General features: G+C 41.3%; 1 long non-coding RNA gene across 3 annotated transcripts in view; it reads left to right on the plus strand.

The window, feature by feature from the left end:
- LOC307216468 overlaps window positions 1-23,151 on the plus strand; it is a 39,583-nt gene extending 16,432 nt beyond the window's left edge. The window contains exons 1-4 of one of the 3 annotated variants that reach the window (XR_013839099.1): window positions 12,372-12,477; window positions 13,813-13,968; window positions 17,430-17,490; window positions 22,590-23,151. This is a non-coding gene — a long non-coding RNA (uncharacterized lncRNA). Of the gene's footprint in view, window positions 1-12,371; window positions 12,478-13,812; window positions 13,969-17,429; window positions 17,491-22,589 lie in introns of those variants that run through there. The other 2 variants (XR_013839097.1, XR_013839098.1) reach the window with 2 other exon arrangements.
- Window positions 23,152-25,805: the final 2,654 nt, after the last annotated feature.

The following is a 25,805-nucleotide window of genomic DNA, read 5'->3' on the forward strand; positions in this document are numbered from 1 at the left end:
TAAATGCATCCCAGTGCTCAGGTATTCCATTTGTCCAGCTTTAGCAAAAGGGATTTTAAAAAGAAAATATATGTGTGTATACAGTGCTTTTTTCTGGGGGGTACACAGGGGTACACATACCCCTAAACATTTTGTAAATCTAGGTTTGGCCTCATTGAGGGGCAGTATTTCAATATGAGTAGGAAAATGAGAGTACCCCTAAACATTTTTTAAGGGAAAAAAAGCACTGTGTATATATCATAATACCAAACTGAACAACAGGCAGTAATATATGTTGAGAGTTTCATGACTACAGGAAGATTAAAGAAGCAGCCAGCACAAATAGACTAGGTTTTCTTTTTTAATAACTGCTCTAGACAGAAGGGCTGTCTTGCCAGCCCCAGCCCAGGAAGAAAACAAACTGCTCGGTCAGCAGTGTGGTACAGCAACAACAACAACAAAAACCAGTGCCATTTTAGGGTGTATCAACAGCAGCATCATTTCCTGGCCTTGGAAAATTATATTATTTGCTTTGTCCATCTGTCAGGAAAGGACTTTGTCAAGCTGGAAAATTTCAGGGGAGAAAATAAAAAGATTTTCATGGGCCAGAAGAAAAATCCCATGAGAACAGGTTGAAGGAACAGGTTACACTAAGTGTAAAGAAGATTAATTGGGAGTATATGTTGACAGTTTAAAATATATAAAGTACAGTTACTCCTTTCCAATAAGTTCCTCCTTAACTACTGTTTTGGTTCTGCTTGCACAACATTTTGTTTTGGGAAGAAATTATAGGAGAAAAAACAGTTGGATATATATTTGAAAAACTTAACACGGATTCTTTCCTCTCAGTCACTTGCTACCACTTGGAGTAGTTTTAAGACTTCAAGCTAAGCTTTCAGAACGTGAAGATTTGGAGTCTTCAAATATTAATCTGTTATAGCCCCAATGGCAAGGATTACTTCAGTATAAATTATAGGGTTACCACCTACCCATGAGCTGAACTAAGTTGAAGCTGCGGTTTTTCAATAACCCAAACTACACAGCTGAAAAAATGAACAGCTTTGCCCCAAACCTGCTGCTCCAAACTAGAAGCTCTTGATTGTTTGAGAAAGAAGAATAAAATGGCCATGTTCCTTGTTTAAAACCAAAGAAATTCCGTGCAGTCTTTACAAACAAGTTTACAGTGGTGCCTCGCAAGACGAAATTAATCCGTTCCGCGAGTCTCTTCGTCTAGCGGTTTTTTCGTCTTGCGAAGCATCCCTATTAGCGGATTAGCGGATTAGCGCTATTAGCAGCTTAGCGGCTATTAGCGGCTAAGCGGCTATTAGCGGCTTAGCGGCTTAGAAAAAGGGGGGGAGGGGAAAAACTTGCAAGACTCGCAAGACGTTTTCGTCTTGCGAAGCAAGCCCATAGGGAAATTCGTCTTGCGAAGCACCTCAAAAGACGGAAAACCCTTTCGTCTAGCGAGTTTTTCGTCTTGCGAGGCATTCGTCTTGCGGGGCACCACTGTACAAGAGTTACTGCAGAGAGTCAAATTCGCAGCATAGGCCACAGACTCCTAAAACGTTGTTTCCTCAAGTTGAGTTGATCACTGGAAGAAATCCATCAAAACTGGAACAAGACGCCCAGCTTCGTCATTCTTCTGAGATCTTGTGTGTGCGCGCGGTTAACCTGCCTCACCCACTGTACGAGTTTATTATATTTTCTCTTCAGGAAAAGTCAAGATGAATCTGCAAGTCTATAATTCTTCGTACATATGAAGTCCTGGTGGCTCTGGATATGAGTAATGGGATACAGCAGCTTTCGCCTCTTGAGTCAGTGCCTCAAATGTAGTCTACATTGGTTATGCATGAAAATCATTATTTTTTAAAATGCCCATTCTGAAGTAGTGTGGAGGCCTCTGTTCCACTGCTAGCATGGGGGGGGTGGAAACCTGTGTCTAACTGGCATTGATAGATTTTCCAGAGGTCTGAAGACATTAGGGAAATAGAATTTTCTCTTCCCCCCCCCAAGAGGGCCATGGGGTCTTGGAATGGCATATGAGGAGAAACCTCTTACTTCCTACTGACTATTCCTCAGTAACAAATCTGAATCCCTAGGGCTAGGTTATCGTGATACATTTCCAAAAGTAATGTGTTTGGTTCATAACTTAAGCCCTCACATTTCTGGACTCTCTCCTAGAGAAAAAAAGAAAAGAAAAGAAACATTAAAGGTAGCTATGGGCCATTTAGTTCCTCCAAATAACAACCGCTGTTTTATTGGCAAGATTATAAAGCTACGGTGGGCTTCGGATCTCACAAAATTGAACTGTCAGCATCCGTTCAGTGTAAAGTCCACTCTGGCTAGAGCTGCTCTGCACTGACAAACCTTTGATTCTAAGCTCTTGGGGCAGCGAGCTGTTATTTCTGCTCAGGCTGTGTGTATTCACTGTGCTGCATAAATATAATAACTTTAAAATAACAACTGATCTTTCCCAGGCATTCCTGCAACAATCTCAGCTCAGCACCCAGCACTAATTGCTATGTTTTTTGCTGTGTATTATACTTGTGTTTACTTAATAGGGTTTGTATTTAGGATGTGTTTCACACGCTGCAGTTTAGCGTGCATTCCAAGCACTGTGTGTCCTATTTTTTTAAAAAAGCACTGTACATATCTCAACCCTGCTTCAGACCCATCATCTCCCCTTCCCCAGTGTTTTAAAGGGCTTTTTTCTCCACTTAGCTGTGATTCCTGCGTAGCAGGGGGTTAGAGTAGATGACTCTTGGGGTCCCTTCCATCCCTACAATTCTAAGATTCTACAAACTAGTTTCCATGTGGAAAAAGAGAGCTAACATTTTAAACTTAACTTGAAAGTTTTAACTTAACTGATTAAACACACATATAAGTCCACCTGTGTACAGATGAAGGCAGATGTGAATACAGTAGCACCTTTTTTTTTTCAAGGGTGGTTTCCCATGACAGTGATGTATCAGTGGGTTTGTGCAGCAGCAGAACATCCCATTTTCTTCTAGAGTTGGTCAGTCATCTTCATCTTAAGAGAGCCAGTATGGCATAGCAATCAGATTGCGTGTCAAGGTCCCCAGCGCCACCCCAATAACTCACACATCACACAGAAATTTTTGTTTAAGGTTTTTGGCATAATTTTGGCCACAACTTTATTAAAATACAAACATGTGAGTGGTTGCTTAGGCATTGGTTGTGACTATCTGCCCCCCCCCATGGGGGACAGACTGACATTCCGCACACCTGCGAAAGTCAGAAAAGGGGAATACACTTGGGGGTAGCGACGGAGCAGGGAACCTGCCCTCAGCCTTCCCCAAATGCAACCAGGAGCTCTTGCAATGGCCCGAGCCCCCTTGACAGGGTGGACAAGCAATAGTTAGCCCCTGTATTCCTTTAATGGAATCCCTTACAGCAGCAGCATTAGAGGGGCAGGCACAGCCAATCCATGCTCCTCAACCAACCAAACCATAAACCAATGCCTAACCACAACCTTACAAGTTGTGACGATTTGCTATGCAGTAGGCAAAAACCAAATGGCCCCAGCTAATCAGCCAGATGGACAAAATTCCTACCGGGCCCCTGCCCCAAGAGCAGACGACCCCATGACAGGCATAGCAAGGTCAAAGCGAACAACCCTAAATATAGGGAGGGGGGATGTGCAATCCGATGCACAGGCGAAAAGAGGAAGCCCTAGCCTTGTGCAAAGAGTTTTAACATTTCTGGCTGTCAGTCAACAAATGGCAACATTAACTTCTTCCCAAAAACAAAGGAAGCCCAATCACATCAGTGGCCAACAATCAATTAGCCCGCCCCCAACTTTGGAGTGTCCTGGCGGCCCCTACCGCAACACGTGCTCTCCATGAAGGAGAACACGCTTTGTCAGACTAGGAACTGGAAGACCAAGGTTCAAATACCCATTTGGCCATGAAGCTCACTGGGTGGCCAATCAGTGCCTCTGAGCCCAACCTGCCTCACAGGGCTGTTGTGGGGAGAGGGAGAACTATGTACATCACTCTGGGCTCCTTGGGCTATCATGGCAATTAATTAACATTTCCTTCTGCTTTACCAGTGTTGAAATGGCAGTCCTTCAGGCTAGCAATAGGTTGTGGTGTTTCATGGAAGTATAGTGGTACCTCGGATTACAGACATTTCAGGTTACAGACTCCGCTAACCCAGAAATAGTACCTCGGGTTAAGAACTTTGCTTCAGGATGAGAACAGAAATTGCGTGGCGGCAGTGGGAGGCCCTATTAACTAAATTGGTAGCTCAAGTTAAGAACGGACCTCCAGAACGAATTAGGTTCTTAACCCGAGGTACCACGGTATTCAGGATCAACTGCGTAAAAAGCCATTGTAACATGGAAACCTTTAATTCTGTTAATTTCAGTGAGGGGACTGGAGGGTTTTTTGATTGTTAAAAACCCCCCAACTGTAATCACCTTGCAGGGCTCAGTTTAATCCAGGGTTCTGCCCTCAGACCTGGGACGTATGAAACAATAATAAAGAGAAGAGAGAGGGTTTGAACATGTACAGAGTGCCTGTATACACCCCAAGTGGCAGCAAAGGGCTTCACAGAAGGAAGAGAAGACTTCAAAGCAGGTTTGCATTCTGCTGTGTCTCATGAGATGTTCAGCTCTGGTGGCATGGAATGGGGAGCGGTGTGGTGTTGATATGAATTCAAAAGAGTGCATGGGGGGAGCAGTTTTGCTGTAACTTAAATCCACAGAGAGGGCTGTCCAAATTTAGTGAGTGATGGTTCCGTGGAAAGAAATGGCTTGTTAGAAAGAATTAATTGGTATGTGTTAACAATTGGCATAGCAGGGAGGGGGTGTTAATCGCCAGCCAATACTCATCCGTTTACTTTGGCACCGGAAGCATGTCGCATTTTGCTTCTGCCATTTCTGGAAACAATAACTCCGGGCTCTGTTGCCAAACAGATGAACAAGGCAGAGATTTAAGGTATTACGTTTCGCCACTGTGTGTAGCTGTGTATTAGGTTTTTAGGCATGAGACACCAAAGATAACACGAGACGGTAAGCGAAGCACAAGGCAAACCTCCAGTTGCTTCCGTACGGTCGACTTTAATCCTGTTAGCATATTGTGACATAAATGTTTGCAAGACCCAGCCTGACACCTGGCAACGGGATGCTTTAATTGCTATTCAACTCGATGCTTCCACTGGGATAGCTGTGGTTACTCAGAGCAAATTCACTTCATAAATCTGATGACTGAATAATAAAGAGAACGTATTCCTCTTCAGCCATAAATTGCAGTCGTTAGGTGGTAAATATATCTGCATTATTTTTAACATTCTCCCACATAAGAGAAGAAGTCTAGTGTCATTACAAGGGGATGAAAGGATTTCCACTGTTCCTTTCCTTTATCATTTCTCTAGCTTGCCTTACCCTGCTTTCTATGCCTCCTGAATTCCTATGTAAATCAGGAGAATTTCTGAAAGAATTCCAGAACTGGAGCATGTGCTGTTTCAACAAGCAGCAGGTGGTCTCCTAGAAGGGGTGACTCATTACAATGTTTAAAATATTACTTCCCTTCCCATAAGATTTAAGGAGACTTTTTGCTGTGCTCCATGTATAGGAGCCTTAAAGGTAAACGTAAAGGTAAAGGACCCCTGACAGTTAAGTCCGGTCACAGACGACTCTGGGGTTGTGGTGCTCATCTCACTTTGCAGGCTGAGGGAGCAGACATTTGTCCGCAGACAGCTTTCCGTGTCATGTGGCCAGCATGACTAAGCCGCTTCTGGTGCAACGGAACACCAAAACCAGAGCAGTGCACAGAAACACCGTTTACCTTCCCGCCGGAGTGGTACCTATTTATCTACTAGCACTTTTTGGTGTGCTTTCAAACTGCTAGGTTGGCAGGAGCTGGGACCGAGCAATGGGAGCTCACCCCGTCACGGGGATTTGAACCACCGACCTTCTGATCGGCAAGCCCAAGAGGCTCAGTGGTTTAGACCACAGCACTACCCACATCCTAATAGGAGCCTTATGTATGCACAAAAGACATGGTCTCTTTTGGTGATGGCACCCTAATCAAGGAATGCCCTCCCTTCCCCCCTCCCCCCCCCAGAAAGCAATATTTGGGGCAGACACTATTTTTTCAGCACCCAGTCAAAACCTGGGTGTTTTAGATTATAATCTATAACACCCAGATTAGTATAACCAGGTGTTTTAGATTATAATAATTATTTTATTATTTACACCCTGCCCATCTGGCTGGCTTGCCCCAGATTTTCAACTGGTTAAGGGGTTTTGTTCCTCTTCATTTTATTGCATTGTTGTTTTGTATTTAGAATGCATTTGTAATTTTAAACTCATTCATATACAGCCCTGAGATCTATTTGTAAATTGGTTTATACAGTTAAATAAAGAGGTCTCATTTAAAAATATTGAGAGAATAAGGATGTCTTAACCTGGTGCTTAAAACAACAACAGTGCAGGCATCAGATGAATTTCCCTGGGGAGGCAATTCTCTAAATATTGAAAAAGCTCATTTGATGTCCTCCTGTGCACTGGCAAAGTACCGCACAAAAGAATCCTGTTGCGAGTGAAGATTTGATCCCATTTATTGCTTTCCTTTTGTGTGCCTGCCAATGCACATATGCTCATCGATAGCATAGACATATAGACTTTTCCCAGAATGCACATAGAACATCACATGCTTCATATAAATAATACGTAGAAGCAATTGCTGAGAGATAAGAATTGGTAAGTAGCTTCTGCTCATCTAAATCTCATGAACCTCAGTAGTCTAGCACTGTAGCATAGAAACTAGAATTATTGTTGCCATTATTAGTTTACACAATGCTTTGACAGCCTAGTCCCAAGCAGCCTCCATGTTCCTGTGCAGCCTGGATGTACAGTGGGCTTGCTTGTATGTTAGTTAGCTTTTCCCTTCCCAGTAATGCATCCACTGCTGAAATCATGGCCAACACTCACCCCTTCTCGTCTCATTAGAAACTATCATGTGCTAGCTTAGAGAGAAACACCTATTTGGTAATGTTAAGCATAATGTTCTTCAGTCCAGAAAAGAGTGGCTATGCCAGCAGTAAGCATCTTGTTTTGGCCTTTGCCAAACCCAAGCTTACTCCAGAACCTGCAATTTACAGGAAAAGTCCCACTAAGGACTCTTTATATCATAAAAGGCATGATAGTGGTCCAAAACTCTACACTTCACATTGGTATTTATTCCAATCATGGCTTTCATGTGTTGTAGCTGTTCTGCTTTTATAAGGATTAATTAACTAGTCTGGTATTTTTATAAGGGGCTGATATCACAGACGTACATGTGTTTGGTAAAGGGAAGCTTCAGTGTCTTCGAACTATGGAAGTACTATGGGATCCTAAACCATTGTTGCGAAGCAGCTTGCTCCAACTTTGGGATTTTTCCACGTGAGCCTGAACGTTAAGACACCCATGGAGAACTGGCTGTTCCTTCTCCTTTTTATTTCCCCCTCTGGAACTGTGGTTTTGACATTTTCAACAACAGCCATTCGGTGTTTACTGCTGTTCCACTGGCCATGGCTGGAGGAGTTATGAGACAGGGTGATGTCATCAAGTAGAATGTGGCAAAGGAGGAGGCCAAAATATCGCCTAATCAACATGTATTGTTGTAATGTTTAACTGGTCTGAACAGCTCCTACCTTATGCCAATGTTTCACACCCACTTTCCTTTACAAGGAGCCTGTGAAAAGTGACGTGAAGGGAAGAGAAAGATTATGAGAGGCCCTTAGGTGCAGCAGGGTTTTTTTTTTGTTTGTTTGTTTTTTTGGAGTTAAGAGGAAAAGCCTCCACCAGAAATGGTGCAAATGAAGAAAACTTTCTTTTTGTGGCAACTTGTGGGAGGCTTGTCTTATTAATTAGCTCTGATCAACGGAGAGTTAACTCATCCAGTCTTAAGACAGATGTAGGAGAAGAGAGTAGAGGGCCAAGCACAATGTCTCAATGCATATTGGGATTTAATGGCAAGAAATACAAATTGCCCAGAATGAAGAGTGCAGAGACAAACGCTTCTATAAAGGTTGCATTTAAATATAACTTGAGGATCTGTGTCAATATCACAACTACCAAGTGTGTGCAGGTGTAACCTATGCACACAGTGAGAAAATTTGTCCTGTCCGCTGCCAAGGACCAAACAACCTCAGGTGTGTATTTTGTGGTTTGAAAATAAAATCATACAAATGCCCCTTTTTTGAAGGTGAAATATGCATGTCTGGACCCTAATGAGTGTTTCCATTTCCAGATGCATGATGTGGCCAACATTGCCCTCTGCAAGACTTGTGAGGATGCTATCATGTTGCAAAACACACATCGGCCATAGTTCTATTACCTGGAATTACTCATTGAATTCAATTGCACTTATGTCTCAGTAGACACATAAAGGATTTGCACTGACTGTCATATATGAACTCGGAGATATATGGAATTGTAGTAATTTGAGAACTACTCCTAAGAACATAAAAAGAACTCTGCTGGATTAAACCAGAGGTTTATCTAATCCAGCATTCTGTTCTCACAGTGGCACTCTGGCTCCCCATGGAAAGCCTACAGGTAGGACATGAGTTCAATAGCAACCTCCTGTTTGTGAACCCCAACAACTAGTATTCCAAGGCATGCCACCTCTGAGAGCCAATGTGGTGTAGAGGTTAGAATGCTGGACTAGGACCTGGGAGACCAGAGTTCAAATCTTACTAAACTCGCTGAGTGACTTGAACCAGACATAGTCTCTCACTGCGCAGCTAAAAGTCTTTGCAATAGAAGATCTGTTTAGTTGGGTACCAACCCATCACTACTATTTACGCTAGCGAATTCCATAGTTTAGCTATGTGTGTAGAAGTACTTCCTTTTGTATTGCCTAGCTTTATTGGATGACCTCAGATTCCAGTATTATGAGCTAGGGCTCTTAAGAGCTATTTTAAATTTTCCTTCATGGAACTCACATTGATGTAGGAAATAGCATGAAAGCTGTGTGTGGATTGCCATGTTCCTTCATGAAATTCATTGTATGTACCCAAGGTATGTACACCATTGCATGTATACTGTCAGACAACCTCTCCCACTCAACTTATACAATCAAAATGGCACACATTAAGTTTTCAAACCATTTTTGACCACTATACTTCCAAAGTGAATTTTCAAAGATTCAGGATTCCGAAACCTCCTGAGTCAGCCAGTTTTCTACTTCAGAAGGAATGCCTTTCTACATCTGCTCTAACAACATGGCTCCCCAATTTGAGCTGCTTCCATTTTGTTTAATTTCTCCCCCGTCTTGCTTAGTGATCCCAGTTTTTCTGCATCTGACTCCCCTTTATGCCAAAGCACCAGGTACTTTCTTTCATAATGCGTTAAAATAACCATTACCTCTGGTCAGGTTGATACAAGTATAAAGACTATGTCTATGACATAGTCATTTACACTACCCCAATTACTGGTGCTTATGTGAGCCAACAATATGCATTTATAGGGTGCTAACATGTTGGTTAGATTTGATTGTGCAAGAGTGTTTTGTTCTCCACTAGCATGCGTTTTGGTTTTTGAAAAACAAACGAGAACATAGACATGATATACTAAAACTATAAAACTCTTTTTTTTAAAAGACAGATGAGAAATAATGGTTGTTTATTATAACTTATATAGTGCTTGAGAAGTGTTGCTGTATTGGCGTGGATTAGCCAGAGGTCTGAGTTTAACATAGTGAAATGTTCTCATTTTTATGCATAGCTCAATCATACAAGCTTTGGATTTTAAAGAACCACAGTTGTGAGCTCATGCAGTTTGGGAGATCTGTCTGAACCAAGTGCATTTTGATTTCCTCCATGTTCCTGTGGCTGCTTTTATACCAATCCACCTGGTCTAGTGCTAGAAACAAGAGTTTGAATTATTTACCTTTTTCTCAACTACCTAACCATACTGATGTTAAGTATGCTTCAAATTATAGTTATAGAGGCAGGTGCATTGCAGGTGCATTCTGTTCTCACAGTGGCACTCTGGCTCCCCATGGGAAGCCTACAGGTAGGACATGAGTTCAATAGCAACCTCCTGTTTGTGAACCCCAACAACTATTATTCCAAGGCATACCACCTCTGAGAGCCAGTGTGGTGTAGTGGTTGTAATGCTGGATTATTATAGGCAGGTGCATTGCTAGCAATTGAACAGTGAGGTTTCTCTTCAGTGGAGCAGATTGTAAAGAAGAGAGGTAAGAAATATCAATTTTATTCTGTTCTGCTTTAAGAGAAATGCATTGCCTTTGAGAAGTCAATCCTGTAGCATTTGGCTTTGCCTGCTATACCACCTGCCTTTCTGTTTGTTTCTCTATTTCGCTCACTCACTCTCTCTGTGTGTGCAACCAGAACATTAAACAAGAACCAGCTTGCTTGACCTAATTAGGCTTATAAAATGGAAGGATGCCATTCTGCATCTCATTATAGCCTTCATAGTACAGAAGATAAAAGACAGATGAAGGAAACTTTCTTAAACCAATTGTTTATGTTCTCAAAAAACTGTAGATAACTTCTATTTGGAGGGATGTCAAGGCCCCAGGAGGCTATGAAAATGCAATTGTTTTCAACATAAGCAACTCACATCTTTGCGGGCCCATGCTCAGCAGGCCGGGGGCCACTGGGGGGGGTGTAGAAGCAGCAAAATGGCTTGGAATCAAAATGGCCACAGCTTTATTGATTACAGATATAATCAATCTGTAATCAATTTGGCATAGGCATTGGGTATGTATCCTGAATGAGCCAACCTGGTTGCTGGCTGATAACTCCTTTAGGGTTAATCCGAGGTTAAGGATCACCCCGAGATGCAAATCAAGTAGGGCGATCCCTCTAGGTTACCATTTTGGGGCGTTAGACCTAGTCTTACCAAATGCATCAGTTCCATTTTGGAGACTTGGCTAGGTAATCTGGAACGCCAATTCTGTGAGGGCATTCAGGTAATATTTTCAGAAGCATCCCTGGAGACATAGCATCCCAGCTCACAGGACTGAATATCAAAGTTCCACTATGAGGGCACATTCATACTGGTTCTAAGCCACAGTAATGGACTGGGCCTTTTCATACAATGAAAGAGAGATTATCCATGTCATGACATGATCAGAACACAGGAAGCTTCTTTACACTGAGCCAGAGCACTAGTGCTTCCAGCTCAATATTATTTACACTGATTGCAAGTGGCTCTCCAGGGTTTCAGATAGGAGACATTTGCATCCAACATGCAAAGCATATGCTCTGCCACTGAGCTGCAGACCTCCCTGTTTTTGCACAGCAGAAGAACATCCAGCCAGAAAGTAGCAATAACAATAATAATAGTGACAACCATTTCTCATCTGTAGTTCCTTTTAGGAAACAATTTTCAGGATCACTGAAGAAGCATTTGTTTGTTTCATTCCTTATAATCTCAAAATTATGAGTGAGTTTATTTTACTATATTTTAAACAATTATATAAAAGGCATTCAGACCCATCTCGGCTGCAATTAGAAATGCAGACAGAAACCAGAAAATCTTCATCAGGAAATCATGGAATGTTGGCAAAATCTTATGCCTTTTAAGGCAGAAAGAAAAATTGTATGCAGTATTTAACAATAAAAAGCAATGCCTACAATATTATAATGTTTGCTGCAACAGTATCATCGTCATCATCATCATCATCATCTGTGATCTGTGCTGTATCACACCACTTTCAATTATAGAACTGATCTTAACAGGTTGGAAAGCTTTGTATAGTATGGTGTAATTGATTTTGGATACTTAAATGAATTTTCAATGCACATGGTATCCAAACTATATAGATGTCCTAATATTTATTTGATAAATGCTTTCACCACTACCTGAGAAACTAGTGAACTAAGAATAAATGTCACAGTTTCCAGAGCTGCCCCTCGCCCCTTTTTTTAATTGGACCACATATTGCAGGTCAACACATTTCACATAATTAGCTCTCAAATAAATGATTTGGAGGTTTTCCTCTGAAGAAATTTGCTGTATGTCCTCCTTAATTTAGCTTTTGACAGGCAGGTGAAGAAACAGTGTTTTGTGCATAATTTCAGGGGTACAGGACCACACTCCTTACATTTCCATCCATAAACATCTTACCTCATTTCTGGTGTGTGGTGACACAAGTCTATACCAAATGTTATGCGGTGCTGTGTGGCTACCCATTCAGGCAAATGAAAGGTGCCCTTCATAACCAAAAACTCTGGACTTTATAGTGGTCCATTCGCTCACCTTTTAAGAGATTTCAGAGAGAACACTCAAGTCATTGTTCAGACGTATTTGCAGAAGGAGAAGAAAAAAAAGAGACCAGGTTAAAGTTGGATTGGTTTTCCCCCTAAAGTCTGAAGGACTGCTGCAGATTTGCAAGACAGCTTAACGGTGGCAATTAAACACTTTCTGGGGGCACCTGTTTTTCCACGTGGGTGTGTGGTCAGCGCCCACCACCTTCGTTTGCATGCCAAAAATGGGTCAAAGAAGTTTGCAAGGTAATGCAATTAATTAATTTATGTCTCATTTTCATGTCCAGCCATATGGCAAAATTATCCCTCAGAGTGACTTACCATATACAGTATATAGCAAGTTGCTCTGAGGGATCATTTTGGTTCATATATATGAAACATATATATAACATTGCTTTAAAAAAGAACCATAGGAAAATCAGAATAAAACATAAACTAGTGAAGTTTGTGGTCAGAAGAGAAAAGAATATGAATTTATAATGGATATACCGACTCATTATACTACTGACTGACTTATTTTGTATGATATTTTGCCTAATATAAGCATTTTTGCAAGCAATGTTCCTGAACGGAATGCATTTTTATACTTTACTTTCAGGCACATAGACATTTTTGTATTCTTTGGTGGGAGAACACTATTGCAAAATTCGGAAAAGTACAGATTTCAGGGGGGAAGTTTGTTTTAGTTTGTGTATTGCTTCAGAACATGCAGATCTGGTAGGTTTGGATTAAAATACAAGCCAAACCAATTTCTCATCCATTCCTGGTAGCAGGCACCTATTAATAAGAATAACTTTAAAATATAGGGTAAATGGAAACTCCGTGAGACAGTGCGTTGTGATTTGCACTCATGGCCTCCTGTTGTTGTTGTTACTGAAACAATAATCAATAATTGGTTAAATCAGTTGTTGCTTTAAGATCACAACAAAAGACTTTTTATGAAGGCAGATAATAACTTCAACATACATTGGTTCTATTTGTTCTTGTTGCTGGACAAGTCATTCAGAACTTGGTTTGCTGGGGGATGACAAGTCTTACACAAAAGTTCTTTTCAGTCAGTGCAATGTAAATAGACTAAAGCTGTCCACAAAAGGCATGCTGATTGACACAGCAATGAAGGCCTACTGTAAGGAATAAGCCTTGAAAGATGCAGCTTCAGATTCTACAAATGGCCACCCAACTCCAGCTACACCTTGAAGACACACACATTGTTTATTTTTGTCTGGGATTTGCGCTATGATTGATGCATGCTCAGAACAGAAGGTCTGTATTATTGACTGAGCAAAGAAAACAGTGCAAGGCATTAAGAACATCTGAAGCTGAAAGCAAGGATTAGTTAGCTAACTAACAAGGAAGGCCTATCTTCTGAATACATTTTTAGACCAGGCTCGGAAAAAAATCAGGCGTCCTATGGATGGCCCAAACCTGAGACCTCAGTCAAATGACTGCATTTGTTTTTCCAGCTTGGGTATGGGCAATCCTTGAATCCTTTGTATCGTTTTTGTGTGTGACAGCACGCAATGTATGATATTATTTATATGGAGGGGTACTTCCTAATCCACCTCTCATCATTCTCATCAGCTTGGGGGTTGGAGAGGGAAGCATCCCTTGTGATTCCAGACACTGGACAGCGGTGGAGGCATGCAGCTAACAACAGCTCCCTCGGCACACCTCCAGGTGCCCAGATGAAACAAAGCACGTATCAGTTACTCTTCTAATCAGTCGATTAAAGCCAGGGTGAGTTCACCCTCAGGGTTCACCCTCAGAGTTCACCCTCCCTTTTGTCTGAACTTCTTATGATACCTGCCCAGATTGATTTTACCAATCCTGTTTGTTGCAGTTCCTTGAGTTTGGTAATTTAATAAAGCTCTGGCTTTTCATGTCTTCCTTCCTGGGTGTGGGGCAATCTGATACTCCCTGCTCTAAACAATAGAGCTGTTTAGAATGCTGAAACCTACGACAAAAAGGGTGGGGAAATTGTGACGTACTCTGTAGAGAAACACTTGGCAAAGTGCAGGAAATTTATGAAGAATTTAAAAGGGAAAATGGAATCTGGGAGGCCACTGTAATTAATGCACAGAATAATTTTGGAATTGTCTTGGTAGATGCTGACTTGTCTTAATCAGCCCAACCCTTACAATGAATATTATGCCATACATGATGCATGCATGTTTACAAAAGAATGAGAACTTTTCCAAAGCTATTTACTGAGTTTCTGGAATAGTTGAGCTGTTCAGTGAAAGCACATGCATACACACAAACAATGGCATATGGGACTAGTGTTGACAGCAAATCCTCTTAGCTTTTGCTGATGACCAATATTTGATATTTCCTAATGATACTATGGAATTAGAGAATGAAAAGGAATAGCCAGAACAAAATCATGTGGAATTGGACAAGAAATGACTATCTCAAAAATGAAATGGATATATAATTAATAATCCCCAGGATGCTCTGTAAAAAAATCAGTGAAGAAATGGAAGAATCTAAGGGTTACACATACATTAATCAAGAAATGACTAAACCAACATTTTATGATGTGAATGCAGTGTAAGTAGGCCAACTTTAGCAGGATAAAATTATCATTAGTTGAGGGATTGCTATTAAAGAGTAGAAGATGACTCACCACTTATCCAGTATGGCTACATCAAATAATATGATGGGGAACCTGTGGCCTATTCGATGTTGTCGGAAGGGAGCCTGTGAGCCTGCATGGAATGATATTTGTAGCCCAACAACATCTGAAAGGCCACAGGTTCCCCATCACCGGTGTAAAGTGCTGGCCAACAGCATTACGTATGCATGCACTTAGTTGCTACACTACAGGTCGAAACTGCTCAGGCCACTGGAAACAGGAATTCTCTTTATATGGGAATGGGGCTAGTCAGAAATTCTTGAGATCCAGACCATGACTCTGAATGAAGATGAAATTCCAGTCCCCATGATCCAAAGGTCAAGGGCTCCATTAAATGTAATCTAGCCCATATTTTAACCAAGGCCGATCTCTAGATATAGATTCAAAACAAAACACTCTCTCCCTGCATTGTGCTGCTCTACACCTTTTGCCTCAAGGCAACGAGTTATCTAGTCTGACTTTCGTAATATTTTGGCATTGTCCTCCCACAAGCTGATTTAGTACTTGGAGACGTTAATAATTAAACTGTTGGTTCTATATTAACTGAGGCCCTTGGCTTGGTCTTTCGGCTTTATTAAATGCCTCCTTCTTTGAACAGCCACATAAAAGTGATATATGGCCTCTCTTTACAAGCCAGCCACCTAGTAGCATTATGCTTTATATTACTTTGGCATTGCAAAACCCTCCCTGGTTAAATATAGAAGCATAACACAGATAAGACTAAGTAAGATGGCTTCTATGAAATCACCCAGCCTGGACTCTGTTAAGATAAGCAGGCTGAGGGAATAAGGGGGAAAGAATGTCGTGCCAAACAGTTCTGTCTTCCCCACCTTATGAAGAACAGAATAGGAAACACGAAAACAAATGGAGCTGAGGCCAAAGATATAAGTGGTCAGGTCTAGTCATGATAACACAACGAGAAGCTGTTGGCATTCGCTGGAGAAGTTTAATGGGGCTGTGAACTGTTACCTTGGCATGGGCTGTACTTTTAAAGACTCTTCTGTCAAGAAATGAAGCAATTGCGCTCTCTTTGTCTCTCTCACTTTTATAATGTATCCCTGGAAGATTCTTTTCAAAGAAAACTAGCTGGAAATTTGCATGATGGCTTTGGGAAGCTATCATATATTTCTGGTATATGTGTGTGTTGCATGAAATAAATGTTTAAAGTTAGTAGGAGATTGGGGCGGGAAATAATATCTCAGTGCCATTATTACTATATCTTATGGTGAAATCTTATGGTGAAGAGCAGATAAAAAATGAATATACAGAAACACAATAAACATCAAACATAAAAAAAAAATCCCTCTACATCTTCATCATCTTGGGGAAACGTATGGGTTTTTTTGCAAACTCATTTTGGTACAGCCATATATCATGGGACTCAGTAAACTAGAGATGTGCCAGTGTTTGTATGAGCAAAGTTAAATAAAAAGCAGCCTTTTAAAATATTTTTTATCAACAGTTTTCAGTTCTTTTTTTCTTTCTTCATTTTTCAAGTGATTATCAATCAGGAAGTTGTCCTATAGATTTCATGGATCCTCTTCCTGCCAATAGCATTTTACAGGACATTTTAGCCACCACATCATATTGTTGCTGACCTGCTTTAATTCAGCCGGTATAAAAGGATCACAAATTTCCCCATTGAAAAATAATGCTATTTAACCAATTATGTCAGCATGAATTGTACAGAAAGGACAGAAGATTATGTCTGACTTTCTCTAAGAAGTCTCTTCTATTGGACATTGTAGCCGCCAAGTGAAAAAAGGCAGCTCGAAGACTGAGTGATAAGAATTCAGTGTTTAGAAAGAGAGTGATATTGCCCCCTCCCTTTCCTGTGCCATTTTGACATTACCTAAGATTAAAACATTAAGTACTTCTTTAACTAATATAACTCTGAGATGTTATGAAACAATACTCAAGGTCTGGGGTGATATAAGAACTGTGAGGATCCATATAAAATGAAGAGAATACACCAGCATTTGTGAATTGGGTGAGTGTTTGTCAGGGAACTGCCATCGGAGAGTCAGGTGGTGGAAGGGCTCCAGGAGGCTAGGAGACCCTCGGACGCAGAGGAAGGAACCAGCAGGGGGAGAGAGAGAGTTCCTGCAGAAACTCAGTCGGAGGGAGGGCTCCAAGATACTTCCAGTGAGAACAGTGGAGAAGTCTCAGGACCTCCGTTGGGGACGCCCACTCCGCGCAGGAAACTGTCACGCAGAGAATCCAGAAGGAGAGTTTCCGTTAAGGAACTCTTATGTTGGCGTAAATTCCGGAAGCGCCCACTGACGGATTCTGCCAGCGATTGAGGTAGCCATGCGCCCATGGCTTCGTGGTCTGGGAGAGTTTTAGAAACTGATTGCATGAGTTGAGAACTCAACCATTTACGCACAAGCAGCCCCTTAACCCATAACAGTGTTTTAACAATTGTGTGATACTTGAGCACAATTTGATAATCAGTATGTGGTCTGTGTATAAGGGAAATGATGCTGCTGTTGAAAAGTTATTGCACAGTTCTTTAAACATCTAACACACATTCTACTAATCCAATCCTCTACTTTGCACCTAGATGCCCACCTACAAGTCCATCCCACCCTCAATGGACACATGGCACAACCATTTTCCATTTTGTAAGTTTTTGAACTATTTGAAAACGCAGTATCTGCTTTCCCTATTTGAACTGTGTTTCGTACAGCCCTACCTGACTTCTAATGCCTTAACAATCTTCATTGTCATCTTTTTTTATTTCTCAACGTTACTGCACTCTAAGCAAGTTCTTATTAGTGCTTCATTGAGCCAGAACCATCGCTTCCCAGATTTTACATACGTTTCTGCACGGACAACCTAAAGATTGCCTTAATTCCTTTTGTCCTGCATTACCACATCACCGGTTTTCTTTATAACTCCTGAATATTACCGGTGTTCAGTGGTAAATGAAAAGGTAAAGGGACCCCTGACCATTAGGTCCAGTCGTGGCCGACTCTGGGGTTGCGACGCTCATCTCACTTTACTGGCTGAGGGAGCCGGCATACAGCTTCCGGGTCATGTGGCCAGCATGACTAAGCCGTTTCTGGCGAACCAGAGCAGCGCACGAAACGCCATTTACCTTCCTGCTGGAGCGGTACCTATTTATCTACTTGCACTTTGACGTGCTTTCAAACTGCTAGGTTGGCCAGGAGCAGGGACCGAGCAACGGGAGCTCACCCTGTTGCGGGGATTCGAACCGCTGACCTTCTGATCGGCAAGTCCTAGGCTCTGTGGTTTAACCCACAACACCACCCATGTCCCTTCAGTAGTAAATACTGTTCATTATATTGTCAAAACAACAGCATATCTGAAAAGCTATGAACATTATGTATTGATCAGTGGTTCAAGACCAGTTCCCCATTTGATCTTGTATTAGGATCTAGAACACATTAGCAGTTCCAGGTTATTTGATCCCCTGCTGCAGGGAATTTCAGGGATTTTTTAAATGGAAAATGTGTTTATTTGACTAGAGAAGTTAAGGTTCAACAAATAATAATTACACCTCCTTTTTTTTTACTTATTGAGAAAAAAAGTTCACACAGCTTTCCCAAAGGTAAAAAAGAGACTATTTCATAGCTAATTAAGAAGCAAACCACACCGTGAGTCTTCTTAGTTTCATAATTATAAATTGTGACCTCCATGATTGCTTCTGTGTTCCTGTATGTATTTGGGGGGGAGAATGGGGGAAAGGAGATCAGAGTTTTATCATAAACGGTTGTAATGGGATTCAAACTGAATGCATTCTTGGGAAAGAAAATCTATTTATAAAATCTATAAACCAGGTCACATTCCTGAAATGGATCATAATGATTCAAAATAAGTAGTTCACCCTTGGCATATTTTTTTTCACTTCTTTGAAGTGCTTCAACAATTCTTCAAAGTGAAAAATTATTAACTGCAACCTAAAATAAATGTTCATCTGTTAAGATCATCCCTGAATCTGTGATGTATTTGACATAAAATATGTTCATATGAGTCCAATATACACATACAAAAAGCAGCAAGATAATATTAGAAACAACTCACTGTTAGGATAATGATTTACCAAATAGAATCCTTGCTGTCCATCAATATTAAAATAAATAGCTCTGAATTGTTCTTGGCTTTAGAACAATACAGGATCGAATAGTGGCAAACATATTTCTGTCACCACTGGAGACAGGAAATGGAGTGCTTTTAGAAACCTCCAGAAAAGTTTTACAAACAAATTCAGAGCAGGCAACCACTATTGTTCTGAATGAGTAAGCACCAGTCTGCACATGGAATAAATCTTCCATTCATCGATCCCTTCATAATTAGGTTCCATATGTACAAAAGGATGAAACGCATGCACAGTTCATTTGCCACGATGGGACTACATGCATGGCACTGATTGAACTGATAGACAGAGTTATCAGGTCTGACAGCACCAACCATTGCTATCAGCATATGTCTGGCAGGTGAGAACTCACAGATTCTCGCCCTCTGCTGTGCTCAAAGATCTTTGGATCAGAGCCTAGGAATTTAAGAACTCACTGTACAAAGGCAAGGCACACAACATCGTTCAAAGCCTTTAGGAATAAAGCATGTTCTCCTTCATGGAGAGCACGTGTTGCGGTGGGGGCCGACAGGACACTCCAAAGTTGTGGGGTGGGCTAATTGATCATTGGCCACTGATGCGATTGGGCTTCCCTTGTCGTTGGGAAGAAGTTAATGTTGCCATTTGTTGATTGACAGCCAGAAATGCTAAAACTCCTTGCACAAGGCTAGGGCTTCCTCCTTTTGCTCGTGCATCGGATTGCCTGTCCCCCCCCCCCCCATATTTAGGGTTGTTCGCTTTGACCTTGCTATGCCTGTCATTTTGTCCATATGGCTGATTGGCTGGGGCCATTTGTTTTTCGCCTACTGCGTAGCAAATCGTCACAACTTGTAAGGTTGCAGTGGCCCTGGGGACCTTGACACGCAACCAGTCCATATTGCAATGGTCACTTCAATCAGTCAAAGACCTTAATTTCAGACCACAGTGTAATCAAAGAACTTGTAAGGAACAACAGCCTTCTCCATACAAACTGAACCTAACAAGCTTTATGTAGAAGCATAATCTGTAGAATTTTCCTAGAAAGCACATTTCGCTACAGTTTGGGTAAAATGTGGGTTTTGGTACTGCTTTATAAATAAAAGAGCAGTCTTCCTATGAGGTCAGGAAGTTTGAGCAGTAAGTCTCACTATTTCCAAAATGTACCTGCATGTGGTTCATATCAATCTGATTTCAACCTCAAGTACAAGAATTGATACAAACCTGTTCAGGTGTAAAGAAATGGAAGTATGCAAAGACCCAACAGAAATTGTTGTTTAGGTCCCTCAAAGGAATAAAACCCGAGAGACATGCATGGGACTGAATCACTCATTTGAAAACACCCAAATCTCTTAGACTTTTAGGGATGAGACTTTGTCATGTGAAATTTGCTTAGACAGGATGTGTATGCTGTGGGATTCAAAGAAGTGATTCTAGGCATGCATTTCTGCAACCCAGTCAATGCCATGTACCCTGCTGAAACTTTTGATAATAGCATATTGGAAGAAGGCAATATAGGAAGTTGCCTTACAGTGATCTAACCTTGACTTGCACTGTTTCTTCCAGCAGGCATTCCTAGAAGCTCCAGTACTCTGGCTGGCTTCCATAGAACTAACAAACTCAGCAGGGTCTTATATTTCCAAATTACAGCAAGCACTGAGGTCAACATCAAGCAAACAAAACTTGATATTTTAAAACTCCTAGAACTGCAGTTCCCACTTAGTTGCTTGCTATTTCATTTATATGTATGATAACAAGTGTGGCCCTTACTGGGATTTGATACTTTTGAACAGACCACCAACCCGTTTGAAGAATCTTGCACTTAGGGAGATAGAAACTTAGGTGAACATCACTTTGAAAATAATAGATCCAGTCCCCAGGGTACCAGCATACAAATCGCATTGCAAATGCAATAATATGAAAAGTTCCAACTACACAATGAGCTAGAAAGTTGGCTTTTCTGGGTAGCTCCCCTGTCAGATTCCTGTTCCTACATAAATGTACTTTGGCTTGATAACGGGAATTGATTTTGCAATATGTGAATGATTTATTTATTTATTAAATGTGAATGGCCCGTGTGAGATTAGAGTTGCTTTTCAAATAATTAACCGTCTTGCAGAATGTAACCAACATCTGATTATGTGTTTCTCAGCTACTTTATGGCCCAATATGAAGCATACAAGGCTCATCTATTCATTCAGGCATTTGCTGGCTATTAATACCAAGCTTTTGAGGTAACTTGAGATGTATGCTGATGCATTTTACTGTATTCCATTTTAAACTGTAGATTTTACTGATTATTTCAGTAATTTTACGTACATTGTTGTTATGTACTGAGTTGAATAGGATCCAAAATGCAGCAGTCTGATTGATCCTAGAACAATGCAGCAGTATGATTGGTCCGCAGGAGCCACCCTATCCAGCTCCAGGTGGAAGTGAATCCACAACCTGATTGGCCTACAGGATAATCCCAGAATTAGCCAATCATGTGGGGCCCATTGTGTAAATAATGGATATAAAGCAGACATCCTGGGAGAACTTGCATTCCTCCTCACCACTATGAGCTGAATAAAGAGCATGAAATCCACTCTCGACTCCAAGTATATTTCAATTGTGAACCAACTTTGTACCTTTAATGAATGGCACCAAGCTTTTTCAAGTCAATAAATACATATGCCATCATCTTCCCCTCTCCTGCTGAACCCAATGCAATACTTTGGGGAAGAACTGTTCTGTTACCAGTGCTTTCAAATTTCAGTGGCACCCTGTGTAATGCCAAAATTCAGTGCCACTGCCACCCCGCTTCTCAGTCAATAGTCTGCAGCAAGGTCACTGCAACTTCCATTCAGCAAAAGGCAAACGATGGTTTGGCTAGAGATTGTGGTAGAAAACAAATGACAAGATAAAAAGTTCCGTTTTGATTGTCAGATCCCAGCAAGAAAAATATGTCAAAATGTTCTTCCAAGTACAAGTTTCACTGTGCTCTTTTGGTTTAACTCAAATGACCACCTTTGCTCAAATGTATCTTCATTCCTACTTCATTGCAGCCTAAAGCCTTCACCTTCCTTTACATCATTTTGCCATATGAAATCCCTGAGAAGTAACATGGAGATTAAAATGGCCAGTGCTACGGTGTAAGTTTTGCAAAGGATGCTTCTCTTTTCCACACATTAGCCCAGGCTTCTGAGTGATTTAAACATTTGTTAGAATTTTTTCCTGGAATCCTAAAGTTTAATTTGGAAGACTGTCATGGAGAAAGGATAGCAGTGAGCGCATAACACAAAAATTACAGTAGCTAAGGAGAGAAAGAACGAGGGAGAGGGAGACAGATTTACTAGCGGGCAATGATGGCAAATTCCACGTTCGCATAAAAATGCATTTGTTTCACAACATTTCCACTTGCTTTGGATTCAGATTCTAGATTTCAGGTGAGTAGCATCAGGGCAAAACAAAATGTCTCTTGATGTACTTTGCCAAGTATCAGAAAAGAGGTTCTCCTCTCAAGTGAACCAAACACAATGTCATAACTTGGATACACATGCTCTAAGTTTGTTTTTATTATGTAAGCAAATTGCATTTGTCTCTTATGAAAGTCATTTTCTGCCACTCATTTCTGTCTTCACTTTTTTCTGCTACTTGTCTTAAAAGAACACGAATCAACAGCAAAGAACACCATAAATCTTGCTTCCCTGGCAGATTTGCACCTACAAAGAAAGGCATAAAATAGAGGAGAGTCGGACATCAGACATCTCCAACCAAGTTACTATGATAGCACTATGAGGAGCAACATGGAGACGCATTTACCCATGCCTGGATGGTTCTTTTGTTAGCATATATATTTGGTATCAAATGGTGTCTGGTAGCTGTGCAAGCCACAATAATGTTGATTTCTTAGAGTTGTGCCAGTCAGAAGTGTCAGCTGAACTATGTTATAGACCTAACAGAAATCAAAATGGACATCATAAGGAATTAAGCAGCAGTCCGAAAAAGTTGTACCTGATCATAATAAGCTAGGAGAGTCAAATAGCATGGAAAGAAGAGAACAAGTATCAAATGTGTGGGGTTCAGTACTTGTTTTTGTTATTTTGGTGGTTTCACCCCCTTGAGATTAAAAAGTGTTTGTTGTTTCATTCTTTTAGCAAACGCCCCAGGAATGTTGAGTTCTAGTCCATTTCTCTCTATTAGAAACAAAAACCTGTAGCAGCCTTTAAACAGAGAAAGCTTTTCTTCTAAAGAAATTACAATGAGCCTTGTGGCACTTCAAAGTCAAAAAATCCTCATTTTATTTCTTTTAAACTTGTGTCCTGTCTTTTGAGAATACTGTACTCAGGGTGGTTTACGCTACATGCTAATGGCAAAATGTATGCCAAAAATCACATAGCTGTAATAACAATTCAAAATATCACAAATAAATTAATAGTAATATTGATAGTAATAATAGTAGTAGTAGTAATAATAATGCAATTCAGGGATCTATTTCACATATTGTCATGAACTGGCAGGGCTACAGGGAGGAGAAAGAAGATCCTGGTGAGGGCTGTAGCTGGAACTGGGACACACCAGGGCAAGCTGGGGGTGGAGAAGGAGAGGTTGGTGTAGGAAGTACTCACGGAGTGACGGAAGATGACATGTAGATGAGGGTCAGTACACAGAAAGCAGCAGGACCCACCACCAGAGCCAGAGGGGCCCCTGTCCACGAACACAGCAGGCTCTGAGGCATAGTGAGCAGCAGTCGGGGTGCTTCAGGAGGCTGAGGCAGGCAAGGGCCCACAGCCTAGTTCCCTAGCTGGCCAGGTGGATCTCGCTAGCTCTGGGGTGTGATTCCTCAGCTGGAGTGGGCTTGGAACAGGTGAGGGTCATATGCCTCATCAAGCCCATATGCTGCAGTCAACATGCAGAGTACAAAAGGACAGCAGAGCTGAGGTGCTGGGTCTACTCAACTGCCCATATTTATGGACCTCAGCTTGGATGCCCCAGGATCTCTGCTAGATTGTGCTTCAGTTTGGACTGGGGACTTCACATACTAACTTGCCGCTAGGTAGGCCAAGGGGTTGGGACCATAGCTGTCAACTTTTCCCTTTTCTTGTGAGGAATCCTATTTGGAATAAGGGAATTTCCCTTAAAAAAAGTGAAACATTGACAGCTATGGTCAGGACACATATAGTATCATGCCATAATAACAAAACTATTAGCAAGCCATAAAATGAATCTACCCCTATCAATTACGCATTATTGTGTGCACACATAATTGGGGTAGGGTGAAAAGAATGTATGAAGAGCCCTGCTTGCTCATCTAGTTCATCAACCTGTTCTTAAAGCAGCCAACTAGATGCCTAAGGGAAGCCTATAAGCATCTGATTCTAAATAGTCACTACTGAAGTGTTACAAGAATCATTTAATTCAAAGATAAAAAAAACCCTATGTTCCTCCAGATGTTGTTGGACTACAGCTACCAACATCCCTGTCAACTGGCCATGGCTGATGAAAGTTGGAGTCCAGAAACCTTTGGAGGGTCACAGGTTCCTTATTTCAGACTGGTCCATCTTGCTCTGTTGCATCCACCCTGAGTGGCACCAAGTATCCAGGCTTTCAGACTGGGGATTATCCAATCTCTCCATGGAGATGCCAACAGAGGGCCATAGTTCACTGGTACAGCATCAGTTCTGGGTACAGGAAGTCCCAGGTAGAGCATTTCCAGATAGGGCTTGGAGGGTCCCCCGCCTGAAACCCTGGAGAGCTGCTGCCTGTACGTGATGATGATGATGATGATGATGGTGATGATGATGATTTATGATTTATTATTTATACCCTGCCCATCTGGCTGGGTTTCCCCAGCCACTCTAGATCTAGATGTAGATGGATCAATAGTTTGACCCTGTATAAGGCAGATTCCTATGTTCCTATTGTTGAAAGTTGAACCTTTTCTATGCAATGCTCCACTACTAAACTGCAGCCATTCATGTGTGGTTATGTCACTTATACATAGACCCAAGACACGTGGGGGTGAATTAGAGAAAAGGCAGCTTGTATGTAACTAGGGGCACTTGAGTTGTCAGCTGACTGCATGTATTAAAAGAATTTACACATACATAACTGCATTCCCTTCCCGTGCCTCAGCAAGAGATATTAGAATTATTTTCTTATTATCATCATAAACAGCTTTGCGATCTCTACAGGGAAAGAAATCTGTTGCACACAAGTTTTGGCCTCAATGAAAATACTACAAATTCCCAGGGGAGAAAGGCAGGAAGCATTGTAGCAGAGAAGCAGTTTGCACTATAATTAAGGATTTGTTGGGTCCTAGCTGTAGTAGTTCATAAAATGAGCAACAACAAATATTACACCACGCCAGGTGGGTTGGGAGTTCTGGAAGGACAAAGTCGGATTGTATACTGGAATGATGTCATGTAGAGGCTACAGAGTCTGAGGACACCAGGCCGAGAAAGGAAGTCTGTATGCTCCTGGGACTCTACAATTTCTAATAGCATAAGTCAACTCTTTCTTTAGCTCTCCCTCCACCCCCAAGGTATATAAGATCTTTAAACTGTCACTGGCCGCAATGCTTAGTTTGGCATTTGACCAGGACTGGCGATAACAAGTCTTAATAGAGAATAATTTTTTGGTTCATGCTGCAGCCATCATTCATAAATACCTCTTCTATTTTGTATTACGTGGGGGAATGGCTAAAAATGTTTTAAAATAGAAAACAGCTACAGTTTGAAAGCATTCCTAGATTTTGTTCAATAACAATAAAAGAAAAAAAGGGAAAAGGGAAAAGTACCTTTGGGGAGTTGGGGAATGCCCAATTAATACAAAATGATTTGAAGCACTTTCTCCTGAAAGATACAAAGCCATGTTGACAAA

Source organism: Podarcis cretensis, assembly GCF_951804945.1.
Source record: "Podarcis cretensis genome assembly, chromosome: 5".
Taxonomy (NCBI): domain Eukaryota; kingdom Metazoa; phylum Chordata; class Lepidosauria; order Squamata; family Lacertidae; genus Podarcis; species Podarcis cretensis.